Raw genomic sequence first — 14,260 nt, 5'->3', positions numbered from 1 at the left:
AAATTTAGGCCAAAGTTTTTAATGATGGTACTCAGATCTTCTATAATCTGCTGATTTATTGTTGTGGTTCTATGTTACTGATCTAGGTAATTCAGATTTTTCTATTTCTACTTAGATTTTTGGAATTTCCCTTCATATATTGCATTGAAGTTTAGATTTATAATATATTCCTTGTAAAGTAACAGTGGGTTTTATTATCCTGCATTATCGCCAGTGATACTTTCTGCTTTCAAATTTATGTTAACATTAAAAAATCTTCTTCAATTTTGCTTATTGTTGTTATGCCATAATTGTTGAATCCTTTCATTTTCAATCTGACTCTTGTCTCTTGTAGGTGGCATAGAATTAGGTTTTTTGTTTCAATAATCCTTGTCCTTTGAGTATTTACTGTTAATGTATTTTCTTACAGATCGTTTACTCCTTGTTTACTATTTGTCCCACCTTGTTATGTTCCTTTTGCTCTTCTTTCTTCCTTTGAGATTTCTTCAAATTCCATTTTCCCTTGTATTAGCTTGTTATTTTTACATAAGTAGCAGTTACACATGTACCATGACTTATTAGCTCTTTTACTGCTTCTCAGGCAATGCTGAGATCTTAAATTTCTTTTACTATATTTTCCTCTTCCATTTGTTTTAATGCATTCTAATTTTTGATATATTTTATTATTACCCTTTTGTATTGTTAGATTTTATTTAGGTTTATCCACTTATTTACCCTTTCTGTTATACATAATTCTTTATAAAGTCCTTATTTTCATCTGTGATAATCTTCCTTCTGCCTGCAGGTCTCCCTTTATAATTTAATTCAGTCAGTTCTGATGAGAAAATATTTTCTAAATTTTGTTTGTCTGCAAATTTCCTTATTGCATCTTTCCTTCCAAACAACAATTTCTCTGCCTCTAGAATTCCCAATGGGCAGCTCTTTTCTTTAGCACTTAAAAATGTTATTCCATTATTTTCTAGTATCCATTCAGTTTCGCTGAGAAGTAAACTGTAATCTTAATCCTATTGTTCCTTTGAAAGTAATCTCTCTCGTTTTCCTCGGGCTGCTTTTAAGATGTCATGCTTTTCTTTGCTATTCATGAATTGTACTGTGGTGATCTTAGGTGTGGTTTTCTTTGTATTTGTTCTTGTTGCATTTTTTTAGTGCTTATTGATTTATGGCTCCATATATTCCTTTTAGTTTTAGAGAACTCTCAGCTGTTAATATTTCTGAAATATTGTTTTCATCCCAATCTCTGTCTCCTTTTTTCCTTTGGACTCCAGTTTACACATATGATAAAAATGTTTACTGTGGCCCATATGTCTCAAATGCGCTTATGTGTACTTTTTATTCTTTTCGTTTCCCGTGCTTTAGTCTTAATATTGTTACTACTCTATCTTCCAGTTCACTTACCTCTCTTTACCTGTGTCCAATCCACTACCGAGTTTTAAATTTCGTATAATTTTTAATTCTATCAGTTCAACTTCAATCCGTTTCTAGTTTCTAGTTGTCGTTAAATTCTTCACCTTGTCATCTATTTTCTTGAACTTGATAATATTTACCGAAATATGTATGAACTTTAATGTTTAGGTCATCTATGATTCTGATTCTGTTTTGTTTTTTATTTTAATTCTCCTTTTCTTGGTAGTCTTGGTGGTTCTTCAGTGAATACCAGACTTGGGATATGACAAGTTGTAGAGAATCTGAATGACATTACAGTTGCCCTTTGGACAACCTGGGTTTGAACTGCACAGATCCACTTATACATGGATTTTTTTTCAATAAGTAATACAGTACTACATGAGCTGTGGTTGGTTGAATCCTCAGATTCAGAAGCACAGATAAGAAGGGCCGACCATAAAGTTGTATGTGGATTTTTGACTGCACAGGGAGTCAGCGGCTCTAAATCCTACATTGTTCCAGGGTCAACTGTATTTTCTTGAGGAGAGAATTTCCTGTTCTTACGTAGGGGAAGATCACCTCAGTCACCTGGACCAACTTCATACTCATTTTCCTTCTTTATAAGGTTCAATGTAGATGTTGCATCAACCTTCCTAACACACAGACACACACACACACAGGCATATGTAGAGACTTCCAGTGTCCTAATTCGTATCATTAGTTTTCCATTGGGCCACAAATCTTTCATAGGTTCTGAACCCCAATTTTGTCTCTTCAGCATTATGAGCCAACTAAGTCTTTGCTTTGACTTCAGTTAGCTTTTGTTTGACTTCTTAGCATCTTGTCTTGTCTACCTTTTATACATGGAAAATACTGCAAGGGAACACTGTTGCTGAATCCAGCTCTGTTCTCTGAATCTTTACTCTCTCTGTGATTTTGGTCCTTAAAATTCTAGCTGCCTTGTTATTTCTCAATTCCAACTCTGGTTTCCTTAGTCCTATGACATTGTCCTAAGATCTACTGGCTTTTCTACCTCTTAGGAGCCACATTTGGTTTCTCAGACTTTTGCTCTTCATCAGTAGTTCCTAAATGACTGGGCTAGAATCGCATGTGCAGAATATTGTTCTCACTTCAGTGAGTTTCTTCCTCTATTTTACTTTTCTAGGTCATGGCTACCTCAGTAGCTTTCTAACGCTCACAGTCAAATGTTGCTTATGATTTATCTGGCCTTTCTAGTATGTTTTCCTAAGGTAAACTGATATAGTTGGAAACAGAAGTTTGTACCCACCATTTAAAAAATTCTGTTTTGTCTTTCTATGAATTCTTTTTTGTCCCATCTTCTGTCACTTTTTCCTACCCAAAATTCCCATTCTCACAGATAGATTATTTTAAGATTAAAAATTATTATTAAGCTAATACGTTAATTTTGAAAGGAATTAATTTTGCTTTGAACAAGAACACAGATTGGTGAATGGAATATGGAAGATTCCTTAAGACCTTTTTCATCTCTAAGAGTAGTATCCAACCATCGGTACCATCATAAGTTTGTCAACTATGGAAGAAAGCAGTCTTTATAAAATCAGCATTTTTTTTCTTATTTTTTTGGGTGTCACCAGGACTTGCCTTAGACCACAACTCCTGGCAACACCAAATATAAATGAACCCTGTTACCCATGGCGTTTACTTGGCTCTGCCACCCTAAGATTGGCCTCCTGGCTCCTTAACCCCAGGGGACTCTAAGCCCTGGGCCACATTCTTGAACCCAAGCCCTGCTCCTCTGTCAGTGGGCAGAATAGTCCTGATACCCCCTGGACCAGGGACTGGGCACATGGCCCACATCTGCCACCACACGGGTCAGGGCGAGAGGGAAGAGGGACTTTGACATTCTCTTCTGGTTTCCCTCTGGGGCTTGGAGTCAGATCCAGGCAAAGACCCCTCCCTTCCGTGTGGAGCTCCTGGCCCCTCATTTGCAGCGCCCAAAACCTGCCTCTGGGGAACCCCTCATTTTGCTCCTTTCTTTGGCTGAGGGTGCTCAGGAAGGAAGCACTGCTGAGACCCAGAATCCCAGGCCAGAAGATGCCCAACAAAGTAGGCTAGGCCAGCCCCAGGACATGATACCGGAAGTTCCTCCTAAACAAGACTGAACTCATCACACAGATGGGGAAACTGAGGTCGAAGAGGGCAACAGCTTACTGGCAGAGCCTGGAGCAGAGTCTCTAATGGACACATTCCATGTTACCACCAAAACATGGGATTTCTAGAGTGCAGCTCAGCCCGTGCTGACCCCCCCTCTTAGCCTGGCCACCAAGGTCTCACCTCTATAATCCCATCCCACGACACCCCCTTCCTGTGTCCCACACAACAGCCAGATTAGACCCCTTGCCCTCAGGCTGTCGTTCACAGGGCTCCTTCTCCCCGAAGCTCCTTCTCCCACCTCTGCCTGCCCAAGTTCAACCAGCCTCTTTAGAGTCTGGCTCAATGCCAGCTCCTTCGTGAGCCACCCAGAGCCTTCATGCTCCTCTAACCTTCCGAGGTGCTTTGCCTCCACCCTCACACCCGGCGCTCTGTTGTCCACGTGAGCTGTGGTTACGGTGTGTGAGCTTCCTGAAGCCGCAGACCACCTCCCCTCTGGGCCCCAGCACCTGGCGCAGTACCCAGCACTCAGTAGGTGCTCAGTAAAATCTCCTCCTCATCTGATGCCCTGCCATGTCCTACCGATAACTGACAATAATGCCTATTGTTTACCGAGCATATACCATAAGCCCGGCTCTGGTACTGTCTCCCATCCTCATGTGATGGACCCAGGTCACAGAGGTTGTGTGACTTTCCTGAGGTCACAGCTCTGACACTGGAACCCCACTGGTTCTTGTGCCTAAATGAGTCTCCTTTCCTTGCCACTCACCTCTTCTAGGTCAGACCACCATCATTTCCTCACCCTGTCCTGTCACTAAAGACTTCCCATGACTCCTTGTGGCCCACTAGGCAAAATCTAAACCCCTGAACATGGCATCTAAACTCTGTGACATCTGGCTTCTTCCCTCTTTGCAGCTTCTCCTCTAGTCTCTGAGCATCACCTCAGTTTCCAGCCTACTGTACCTTGATTTACTTGTAGGCTCTGCACATGCTTTGCCCTCTACCTAGAACACCCTTCCCCTACTTTTCCTCCTGTGAACTCCTACACATCTCTCAATATCCAAGATCAAGGGTTACCTTCCATTCTAGTCAGATGAGACAAGCAGCAAACGAATTGGACACAAAATTGAGAGTTCTACGAGGGAAGGACCTGTGTCATCATAGAATCCCCAATGCTTAACCCATAATCCGTGCTCAGTCAACATTTGTTGAATGAATAAATGAATACTCTATATATTCTTGTTGACTAAACGGAGAAATGGCAAAAGAATACAAGGCCACAGTATGCAGGGCTGGAGGTGGAAGGGAAGAGACTGAGGCCAGGAAGGCCAAGGACGTGGTGGAGTACAGTGACAAGTACTTCAGGGGCTGCTCTGCAGCAGAGCCACGCCTTTGGCAGAGGGAGTGTTTGTGAGAGACAGAGGAAGGAAAGTGATGGTGTGAGGGAGGCTCTGAAAGTGTGTGTGTGCACGCACACGCGCATGTGAGAAGGCGGTGGGGATGTATGCGGGGGAGTGTGCGTGTGTGAGTGTGCTGCATTTGTGAATCAGTCTGTGAGAGCGGTGCTGAGGAAGTATGTGAAGGAGTGCGTGTACGTGGCTTGTGGGTCTGTGGCGGAGAGCCCGTGCGTTCTATTTGTGCATGGGGGTCTGCGTGAGAAGGCGAGGGTGTGGGCCACGAAGGCTGTGCCGGAGGTTGTGCATGTCTGCGGAGCGAGGGGGTGGGGACAGTGATTGAGAAAGACAACAAGGAGGGGACACCTGAGGGGGGTGTGAGGGAGAAACCGTAAGTGTGCGGGCGTGGAGGGTGTCGTGAGCACGTGCAGGAGGAGACGGTGTGACCGTGAGTCTGCACGACGCGGAGGGTAAGGTAGGATGTCAGGGCGCTGCTGAGGGTGTGGCTGCATGGCCTCGGCCACGGGCCGGGAGCCAGAGGTGGGGGCTGGCCCTGGGCCCAGGATGGGGGGCTCTGACCCAGCAGAAGGTTCCTCAGAGTTCTCCCTGGAGCCACGGGCGCCAGATCACCACGTCCCCAGGTAGAGAGGTCGAGCAGGAGGCCCAGATGTGTGTGTGCGCCTCACATTTTGTCCACAGCAAAACCTCTGGGCATTTACTTGTCTTGGTCTGTGTCCGGGTGTGCACGCCTGTGCTTGTGTGCGTGCTGCCGGCTGTGTGTCTGTGCCTGTCTTTGTCTCTGTATGTATCTGGGCCTTTGTCTCAGTGTGTGTGGCGGTTGGTCTAGGCTTGCCCACAAGACTGTGTCTGGGGTTATGTGTGTCTACGTGTATCTGTGCCTGTGGGGCACCGGGCGTCCTTGATCTGTGCATGTCTAAGTAGAGCTGCGAGCATCCCCCTGGACCGCCTGTTTGTATCTCTGTCTGTGTGGCCTTAGTGTGAGTGGGAGAACGTTGTGCTTTGGAGACTGTGGATCTAGATCTCGGTGTATCTTTAAGTGTGAGTGTGTGCTTGTGTATCTGCATGTGAGAGTCTGCCATGCGTTGTAGCATGGAAATGCTTATGTGTGTCTGTGGAAGGTGCGTTTGTGAGACCAACGATCTCCGTGTGTCTCTGTGCCTGTGTGTATGTGTGTGTTGGGTGTGAGGGGTTTGTCACAGACTGGTGAACAGGTTAATCTCAGACTCCGTGACACGTGGAATAAAATCACGCTCCCATAATGGAAGAGAACCAACTCTTCACCCTCCGCCCTGGGGGAGCCAGTGGGGGCCAGGGCCAGGCTTAGGCCCCTATGCAGGGCCCCCTGTGGCCTCAGCACCCTACCCCCACCTCTCCTCTGCCACACCAGGCTCATTCTGCCTCCAGAGTGCCCCGGTGCCCATTGCTGGCTGGGCTAGGCTCCAGGACAAGTGACGGAGTCTTAGAGGCCTGTCCTGGGCCCCCCCAGCCCCACCCACTGCTGAGGAGGGCCCTGCCCCAGATGGGAGGGCAGGTGCAGGAAGGAATCTTTGGGCCCCTCCTCTTTCCGGAGGGGAGGGATGAGCTGCAGGCCTGACCTGGATCTTCCATCTCTCAGCAACAAGATTCCTGGTGAGCAGGCTGCGAGGCTTGGCAGGGCGCCTGCCGGAGACCCGCCCTCACCCGCCAGGACGCCTGGGTCCCCAGGGCCGGGCAGCAGCGGGTTCCCTGGGGAGCTAGGAGGGCCCCAGAACTTCAGGCTACAGCTGCCCGGGACTATGGGAAAGCCAGACCCTTCCAGGCTCCCACCCCCAACCACAGACGGCTCCTCAGCCCCCCAGGCAAACCGCCACCCTTCTTCTGGCCTCTCCCCAGCCTCAGCCTTTGCTTTAGAAAGCAGACCAGCCACCCAGCACCACCCACTCCCTACCTGAGCCTCAGCGCACACCCAGCCTGAGTTCAAGACCTCACCTCTGGGTTTGAGGGCTCTCAAGGCCAGGACTGTGCTGCTTATCTCAGAATGGGGCTTCTGAGGACAGGGCCATGTGTCCCGCAGCTGTGAAATCCCTCTTGGTCTTAGCACTCCTTCCTGACTGAGCAGTCAGGCACCAGGAGAGGATTTCAAACCCAAGGCTGGGGAAACTGAGGAGGTGAAGCTCTCTGCCCTGCCTACTGTTATGACTCAGAGGCCAAATCCAGTAGTCTAGACACACAAGTTCTTAATTCTGTCCAGCGGCAGTGGCTGCAACTTGTTCTTCCCCATAGGGGGTGCAATTTCGGGGGCGGGAGGCATCAGTTGGAGGGAGAGGGGAATGGGCAGGTGGACCCCCCTCAACCCTCAGACTTGGATGAGCAGCCGGAGAGCAGGTTTGGTAAGAGATTAAGGTCGAGGAGAAGAGAACCCAGACGCTCCAAGATTTATGACCCTAATTCTTCTCCCTTAAATTCCCCTCCAAGCCCCCCAGCCCTAGCCTGGTCCCTCCAGGGTCATGCTGTGGCCCCAGGCCAATGTCAAGGCCTTAACCCATCCATCAGTTGTTGCCAGGGAGTTTCCACCCCAATGGGTCCCAAAGGGAGGAGATCAACTGACACTACGGGCCCAGACTGACGGGGAAGGGGCATGGCCCTAAAGAGGTGGCCAACAGCCCCCTGCCCCCTCCCAGGATGTAGGGGCTCACAACCTCCAGGGAAGAAGCTAGGCTGGTGGGTGGGTCCAGGAGGAGGTGACCTCCCAGCTCTGGCACCACTCCCAGCCCCGCCCTTCCAACAGGCCAGGAGACCTGGGATCCCATGGGGCCCTACAGCTTACAGGGTGTGTGGCCTTGGGCCCTTGCTGCTCCTCTCCAAGCCTCAGCCTCCCCACCACACAATGCAGGAAGTGGTCTGGATACCCCAGGCATCCCCCCTTCAGCTCTGCTCCCTCAGTGCTAAGCCCTGCCCTCTCTCCAGTCCAGGGGTGTCACCTAGAATCTGGGCCAGATGGGGTGAGGCTTTGGCAGTTAACTGGAGGAGCCCCTGAAGCCACCCAAGTCAGAGCTGAAGAACGTATGGTGCTCACTCCTCCACCGCACATCCATTTTCCAGAAGAGTGAAACTGAGGCCCTGAGAGAAGGTCGGGGTCTGCGCCAAGACCTGAGTGTTACTGGTGGGATGGTTAAGAGCACGGGCTCTGGGGACAGAAAGACTTAAGATTAAAATGTCAGCTGCAACAGAAACTTGTTACGTGAAGTCCCTTGCCTTCTCAGCCTCAGATTCCTCATCCATAAAATGGGCAATAGTGCCTCCCTCCTACGGCTGCTGAGTTGAAATAAGAAAACGCATGTAAAGGGCTCGGCCAGTGTAGCAAACGCTTGGACAGTGGTAACTATCATGACTGTGGGTAGTATTAACACAAAGCCAAGTGGCCGGGGGGAAGGGTAGGTGGGGTCCCGACCTGGCTCATCCTCCAGACCAGCAGGGCCAGCCAAATACCTCAGAGCCCCCCAGCAGTCTCCCCTCTTCGTTAAAGGCCTCTCATTAGTGAGCCTGGGCACCTGCCCCCCCACACGTAATAAGCCTCATTAGTATCTTAGCCCCAAGCTCTCAGCCCAGAGTCTGTGCATGTGCACACGCGTGAGGGTGGGGGGCTGCGACAGGCCACCAGCCAGGAGACAGCATCCCCGCCAACCACAGCCCCTGCCTGTCATCAGCAGGGCCCGTCACCACCCAGCTTGTCACCTGCCTACCTCGCACCCGCACCACCTGTCACCCACCCAGCTCGTCACCCACCCAGCCCATCACCTGCACCACCTGTCACCCACCCAGCTCGTCACCCACCCAGCCCATCACCTGCACCACCTGTCACCCACCCAGCCTGTCACCGGAGCTGCCTGACAGGCCTCTGGGTGGGGGACAGGAGATGGGGAGGAGAAGACCACAGGGGTGTGGAGCTGGGGGCCCCAGAGACCCTGTTAGACCCCCACTTCAGCTCGGCATCCTGCAGCATCGCCATGGCAACGTCTCAGCCGCAACCACTTTCCCAAACATCCCCCCCGCCCCCCAGGCCCTGCTCTTAGCTGAGCTGAGGCTGAGAAGAGCCTTGACTGACAGCAGAATGGGACAGGAAGGAGGTGCTCATCAGCTGGCTGGCCTTGGCCATCCCTGCCCTCTCTGGACTTGGTTACTCCATCTGCAAAATGGAGGGGCTGGAACTGGGGAGGCCCCTGTACGGCGGGTCATCCCTTCCCAGCCTGGATTTGCTGAGCCAGTGGCCAGTTAACCTGTGAAGGCTGGTGGGGGCGGGGTACAAAAGGACAGGGGGTTCTGGGTTCTTCCACACTCCTTTGCCCTGGCCCAGCTCACACAGGCTGGGCCTCTGGCCCAAACTCACATAGCAACAGAGGAGGAGCAGGCTGGAAGGCAGAGGGGCTCTGCCACAGGACTGCCAGCTGGAGATGATGTCACAGTGGGTGACCCAAGGCTGAGTTGGCCCCCACCTCCAAGCTGCATTATTTATAAAACCCAGAGCTCCTAGCCGAGCAACAGCTGCGGTGCCGCCCCTCCAGGGGGCACAGGCAGCGGTGGAAGGGTGGTGCCTCCCCGGGGGAGCCCCCTGGGGTCCCGGGCTCCCTTCACAGCTGGCTGGGGCAGGGGCTGAGGTAGGAAAGGGGCGGCTGCGCCATCCTTCCGCTCCCAGCCCCCTCTCCTCTCCCCCAGGCAGGCAGCGATAGGATTACTTCTGCATGACTGCCCGCTCCACAAGGTTCCAGAGACCCTCCTGCCTGCAGCAATCTTTAAAATTCCTGTAGCCCGGCCTCGCTCCCTTTCTCCCCACAGTGAATGCTCCAGCTTCTACCGCAGCATGCCCGCGGCTGCCACCACCACCAGCGAGCTGGCCGGGGCCCCAGGTCCCTGGAGCCACAGGCAAAGGTAGGCCCATCCTCGGGGTGTCCCTCGGAACCCTCTGAGGCGAGGCCCTGGCCCATCCCCTCCGGCCCCTGGTGCCCGTCCAGCCCCACAGGGCAAGGCTCAAGCTGGGGTCGGGCCTGCCAGCTGCGCCAAGGAGGACCGGCACATATGTGCAAACACACCTGGTGGGTCCTGGCGTGCCTGGCCACATCCTCTGCTGCCAAAACCTGGATGTCCCCACCTCTGCTCTAACCGCCCCCTCCCTAACCTCACTAATCCTTGCTACCCCTGGGGTGGGCAGACAGCTGGGCCAGGCCAGCGCCTGTGGCTCCCCAGGGCACAAGAAGCAGGCAAGAGATCGATCCACTGAATTTTTTAAGGCTCTAATGGAGCCTGCCTCCCCAGACTTGGGGCCTGGGACACAGGCGATCTCTCAGGGACCCCTCCCTCAGCACTGCAGTTGCTTCCTCTTTCAGGTCTAGGGGGTTGGGGCACCTTTCTAGGACCCTTTCCCCCAACAAGAGAAGAGGCACGAGGGGCCCCTGGGAAAGAGATGGGATTGGGGGGCTGTGAGCAATACCCAGAGGCCCCCCCCAGTCTCCCCAGCCCTAATGCAGGCAGAGCTCAGCCTCTAAATCACTCCCCTCATGCTGCCCTCTGAGGCGGATTCTGTGCATCTGTAATTAGGGGGTGGAACAGATGGTGGAGATTCCGTTTAAAATCATGCATCTAGTAAAGTAACCTTCACTGTTGGAACTGACTCCCAGGGAGACCAAGCCCCAAGCCCGGATCTGGGGGTGGGGTGGGAGGGGAAGCATATCAAGCCAGCACCTTCTCCATCTTTTTTTCCTGAAGCTCCACACCCAATGTCCCCCTCAGGTGAGCCCAAGAAGAGGGGAATTTGGTAAGCACCTGAGAATGTGCAGGCTGGGGGTAAATCCCCCTGCCCAGACCCCCCCACCCCCACCCATACACGACAGAGTCAGGGCATGGCTGGGTACTCAGAGTTCTTGGCTGACACACCAGGATGACCAGGTGCCAAGAGCCCCCAAAGAGGCCCCAAACCCCCAAAGCCCAGGCCAGGGTGCCCAGAGCACAGGGTCTTGGGTGGGGCAGCTTTGAACCAGATGTACAGCCTCACTGTCCAGGAATGAAAGGCCTGGGGCAATGAGGGGGGGTGGAGATGCCTCCCCAGGCAGAGGAGGCTCTGGGAAGTGGGGGAGGACCAGGCAGCTGAGAATGAGAGAGAGCACGGAAGAGTGGGCCAGTGTGTCTGCAAGGCTGAGGCTATCTGGGGGGAGTTTGGGGGAGGGAGGCTGGGGAGGACAAGGTGGGGTGGGGGAGCGGTGATGGAGAGCGCTGAGGAGGGAGGCTGTGCTGGAACGTGTGATGGTGGGAGTGTGGCTGCAGGGTGAGGTGTGGGCGCAGGGCGGAGCTGCTCTGAGGGGTGACTGGGCTGGGGCCCTATGTGTTTGTGTATGAGTGCGGGACTGGTGTTTGGAGAGGGGTGGGGGCTGTCCCTGGGCCCTTGGATGGCTGAGGAAAGTACTGGAGCTGGAGCTTGCTGGGGAACACACAGAGGACTGCTTGTTTGCGGAGGTGCTGGGATCTGGGGGGGTGTGTGCGTGTGCGCGATGCGCATGCACGTGCACGGCCTGGAAGGTACGAGAAGCTGAGAGGACATTACTGTTCAAAGATGCACCGTGTCTGTGTGTTTGAGGTAAATGGTGTGGCTACAGGGGTGTCCTCCTCTGCGTGGATGTTGAGGCGGTGTGTGTACGTGTATGTCGCAGGGAGAGTTTGGAAAGGTGTAGGGAGCTGTATCGGTGTGTCTGGGGACGTGATGAGCTGCAGCAGAGGGAAACGCTGGGGCCGTCGGGAGAGCCTGTGAGTGTCTGGTTAGGTGCTGGGACTCTGAGAACCTGAGTGTGTGGAAGGTATTAGGGCTACAGTAGGGTCCTGGGTGTATCTGGGGAGGTGCTGGGATTGGAGGAAGAGTTGATCTGTTTCAGGATGTGGTAGAAGCCTTGTGTGTGTGTTGGGGTGTCTGGGGGTATATTGGGGGTCATAAACATCTGGGTTTTGGTTAAGTACTAGGGCTGTAATATGTGTTTGGGTGGGTAGGCATGTGGTGGTTGTGTGTTTGGGGGCGTGCTGGGGCTGTGTGTTTAGGGGTGCTGGAGCTGTGAGTGGGGAAGTGGTTGTGTATTTAGGAGGTACAAGGGGCTGGAGTTGGGCCCCTGTGCCCAGACAGGTGATGGGGCTGCGGGGTGAGGGTGGGTGCCCCTCTGAGAAGGTGAAGGGCAGAGTCCTGGCCTTTGCTCGGGCCCACCTGGGGGCTGCCTGCTAGAGCCCCTCTGCCGGTGGTGCCCGCCCACCCCCAGACCCCACGTCCGGGTGTCGAGACAGGTAGTCCATCTGTCTCTTCCTGTGCCCAGGCTGAAGGAGCAGTGCCGCCTCCTCGCTTCCTGGCGGGGGCGGCAGCAGATCCCAGCCCACCCATCTGCCTTCAGATGGTCGAGGCAGGAGCCTCCACAAACCTGCCTGGAGGGCATCCCTGTGTTTGAAGAGGCACGGGCTGGGGGGTGGGGGGAACTGCACAGCAAACAGTCCTCGTGGAGGCTCCTTTGAAAACCACTGATGCCAGGAGAGACCAAGAGGGAGGACAGGGGCGGGTATGTCTGTCCTTGTACGTCGTGCGGGTCAGCGCCCAACTGTGTGCCTTGGAGCCCCTTCGCATGTGTTCATGCCGGTGGCCTCTGTTCAAGCAGCATCCTTGCCTTGGAAAACAGCCCTCCAACCCAGGCTACGAGCTCACAGCCTCACACAGCTACCTCCTCATCCATGCACCCTGCCTACACTACACTCACACGCAAACATCCCCCACACCTTCACATCTGCAGAACACTGCACCCTGGTACACATGCCCCTCAGCCCCAGAGTCCCAGTCCTTCACATGTGTACGCCCATGACACACACCCGCACACTGCAAAGCCAGGTACAGCCACATGCACCTGTCACATATGCATGCCTCCACACAGACATACCCGACAAGTAGCTGTCACACCCACACCCACACACTCCACACACCTTGGGGAGTGGATCTCCCTGTCACACCCATATCCCACCTCATATGCACTCAGTCTCTCTCATATACATTGTAACAGACACTCATCATCCCTTATACCTGTACATACGCGCACATGTTTGTACACGTGCATACCCACTCTCACCAGCTCTCAGCTCTTTCACACCAGCCAGTTTCTCTGTGTCCAGGCCAGGCCCTGCAGGAAGGCTGCCACCGGCTGAAAGTGTCTCCTGCCTCCCTGCCCTGCCAGCTAGATCAGAGTGGGGGGCATACCCCCCACCATGGCTCCCTGGGAACCCTGATCTTCCCCTCCAGAGAGAAAGAGTCCTCTCTCGGCTCTGGGGTGACTGCCACTGTTGTGTGAGAGTGTGACTGTGTATGTGTGTGTATCAACATGTTTTGAGAAGCCACGATGAGGCCTGTGTGTCACTGCCTGTATGGGTAAGAAAGCATAGGGACAGGTTCACTGGTTATGTTTGTGAGATTCAAGATGAGTGTGAGAGCAGAGACATGTATGCCACAAAATGTGTATTTGTGAGTGTGTGTGAGGCCAGGCCCCTGTGGACAAGTGTGAGTATGGGGGTTGCACTTACACAAGGAGACACACAGTGAGTGTGAGTGGGGAGTGAGTGGGAAGTATTCTGGGATATTTTCTGAGACAAGAGGTATGTATATTTGTGAGTAGGGGTCAGGGCTAGGAGAGGCACCCTCCGCAACTCCCTCCCCCTACAAAGAGATCAGGGGAAAGGGGTCTCTAGGATCTGGGGGGAGTGTGTGTGTGTGTGTGTGTGTGTGTGTGTGTGTGTGTATGTGTCTTCCTCTCTTTCTCCCTGACCTCTTTAGCAGCTGGAAACTGAGCCGGGGGTGGAAGGAATGGAGACTTGGCTGGCCTGGGGGTTTGGGGAGGGAAGCAGGAGAAAACACCTTCCAGATTCTCTTCAAATCCTTGTTTATGGTTTGTAGCCTTCAGTCTCTCCTCTCTCTTTCTCTCGGTCTGGGTTTCCCCCTTTCTTTATCTCTTCCTGCCCCTCCCTCTCTCCCCCTTATCTCTCCTTCTCCCATCTCAGTCACCTTGTCTCCCCCCTTGGATCTCCCTGTCTCCAAGTCTCTGTCTCTGTCTGTCTGTTACTCTCTTCCCAGGCCCTTCCATTTTTCTGACTCCTGTCTCTGCCAGCACCTCTGCATGTCCGTCTCTCCCAGTCCTGGTCCATCTGTCTGTCTCTCTCCGTCTGCCTGTGCGTGGGTGTCTCTGTCCATCTGCTCCACCACCCATCTGTCTGGGTGTCTGTGCTAGTCCTTCTAAGGGTGCCCACTCGCTCACCAAGACACCCTCCCCCAGGTCAGCAAAGGCCTCTCC

The sequence above is a fragment of the Stenella coeruleoalba genome (assembly GCF_951394435.1).
Source record: "Stenella coeruleoalba genome assembly, chromosome: 17".
In the NCBI taxonomy this organism is placed as follows: domain Eukaryota; kingdom Metazoa; phylum Chordata; class Mammalia; order Artiodactyla; family Delphinidae; genus Stenella; species Stenella coeruleoalba.
Note: the sequence above shows the minus strand (reverse complement) of the source record.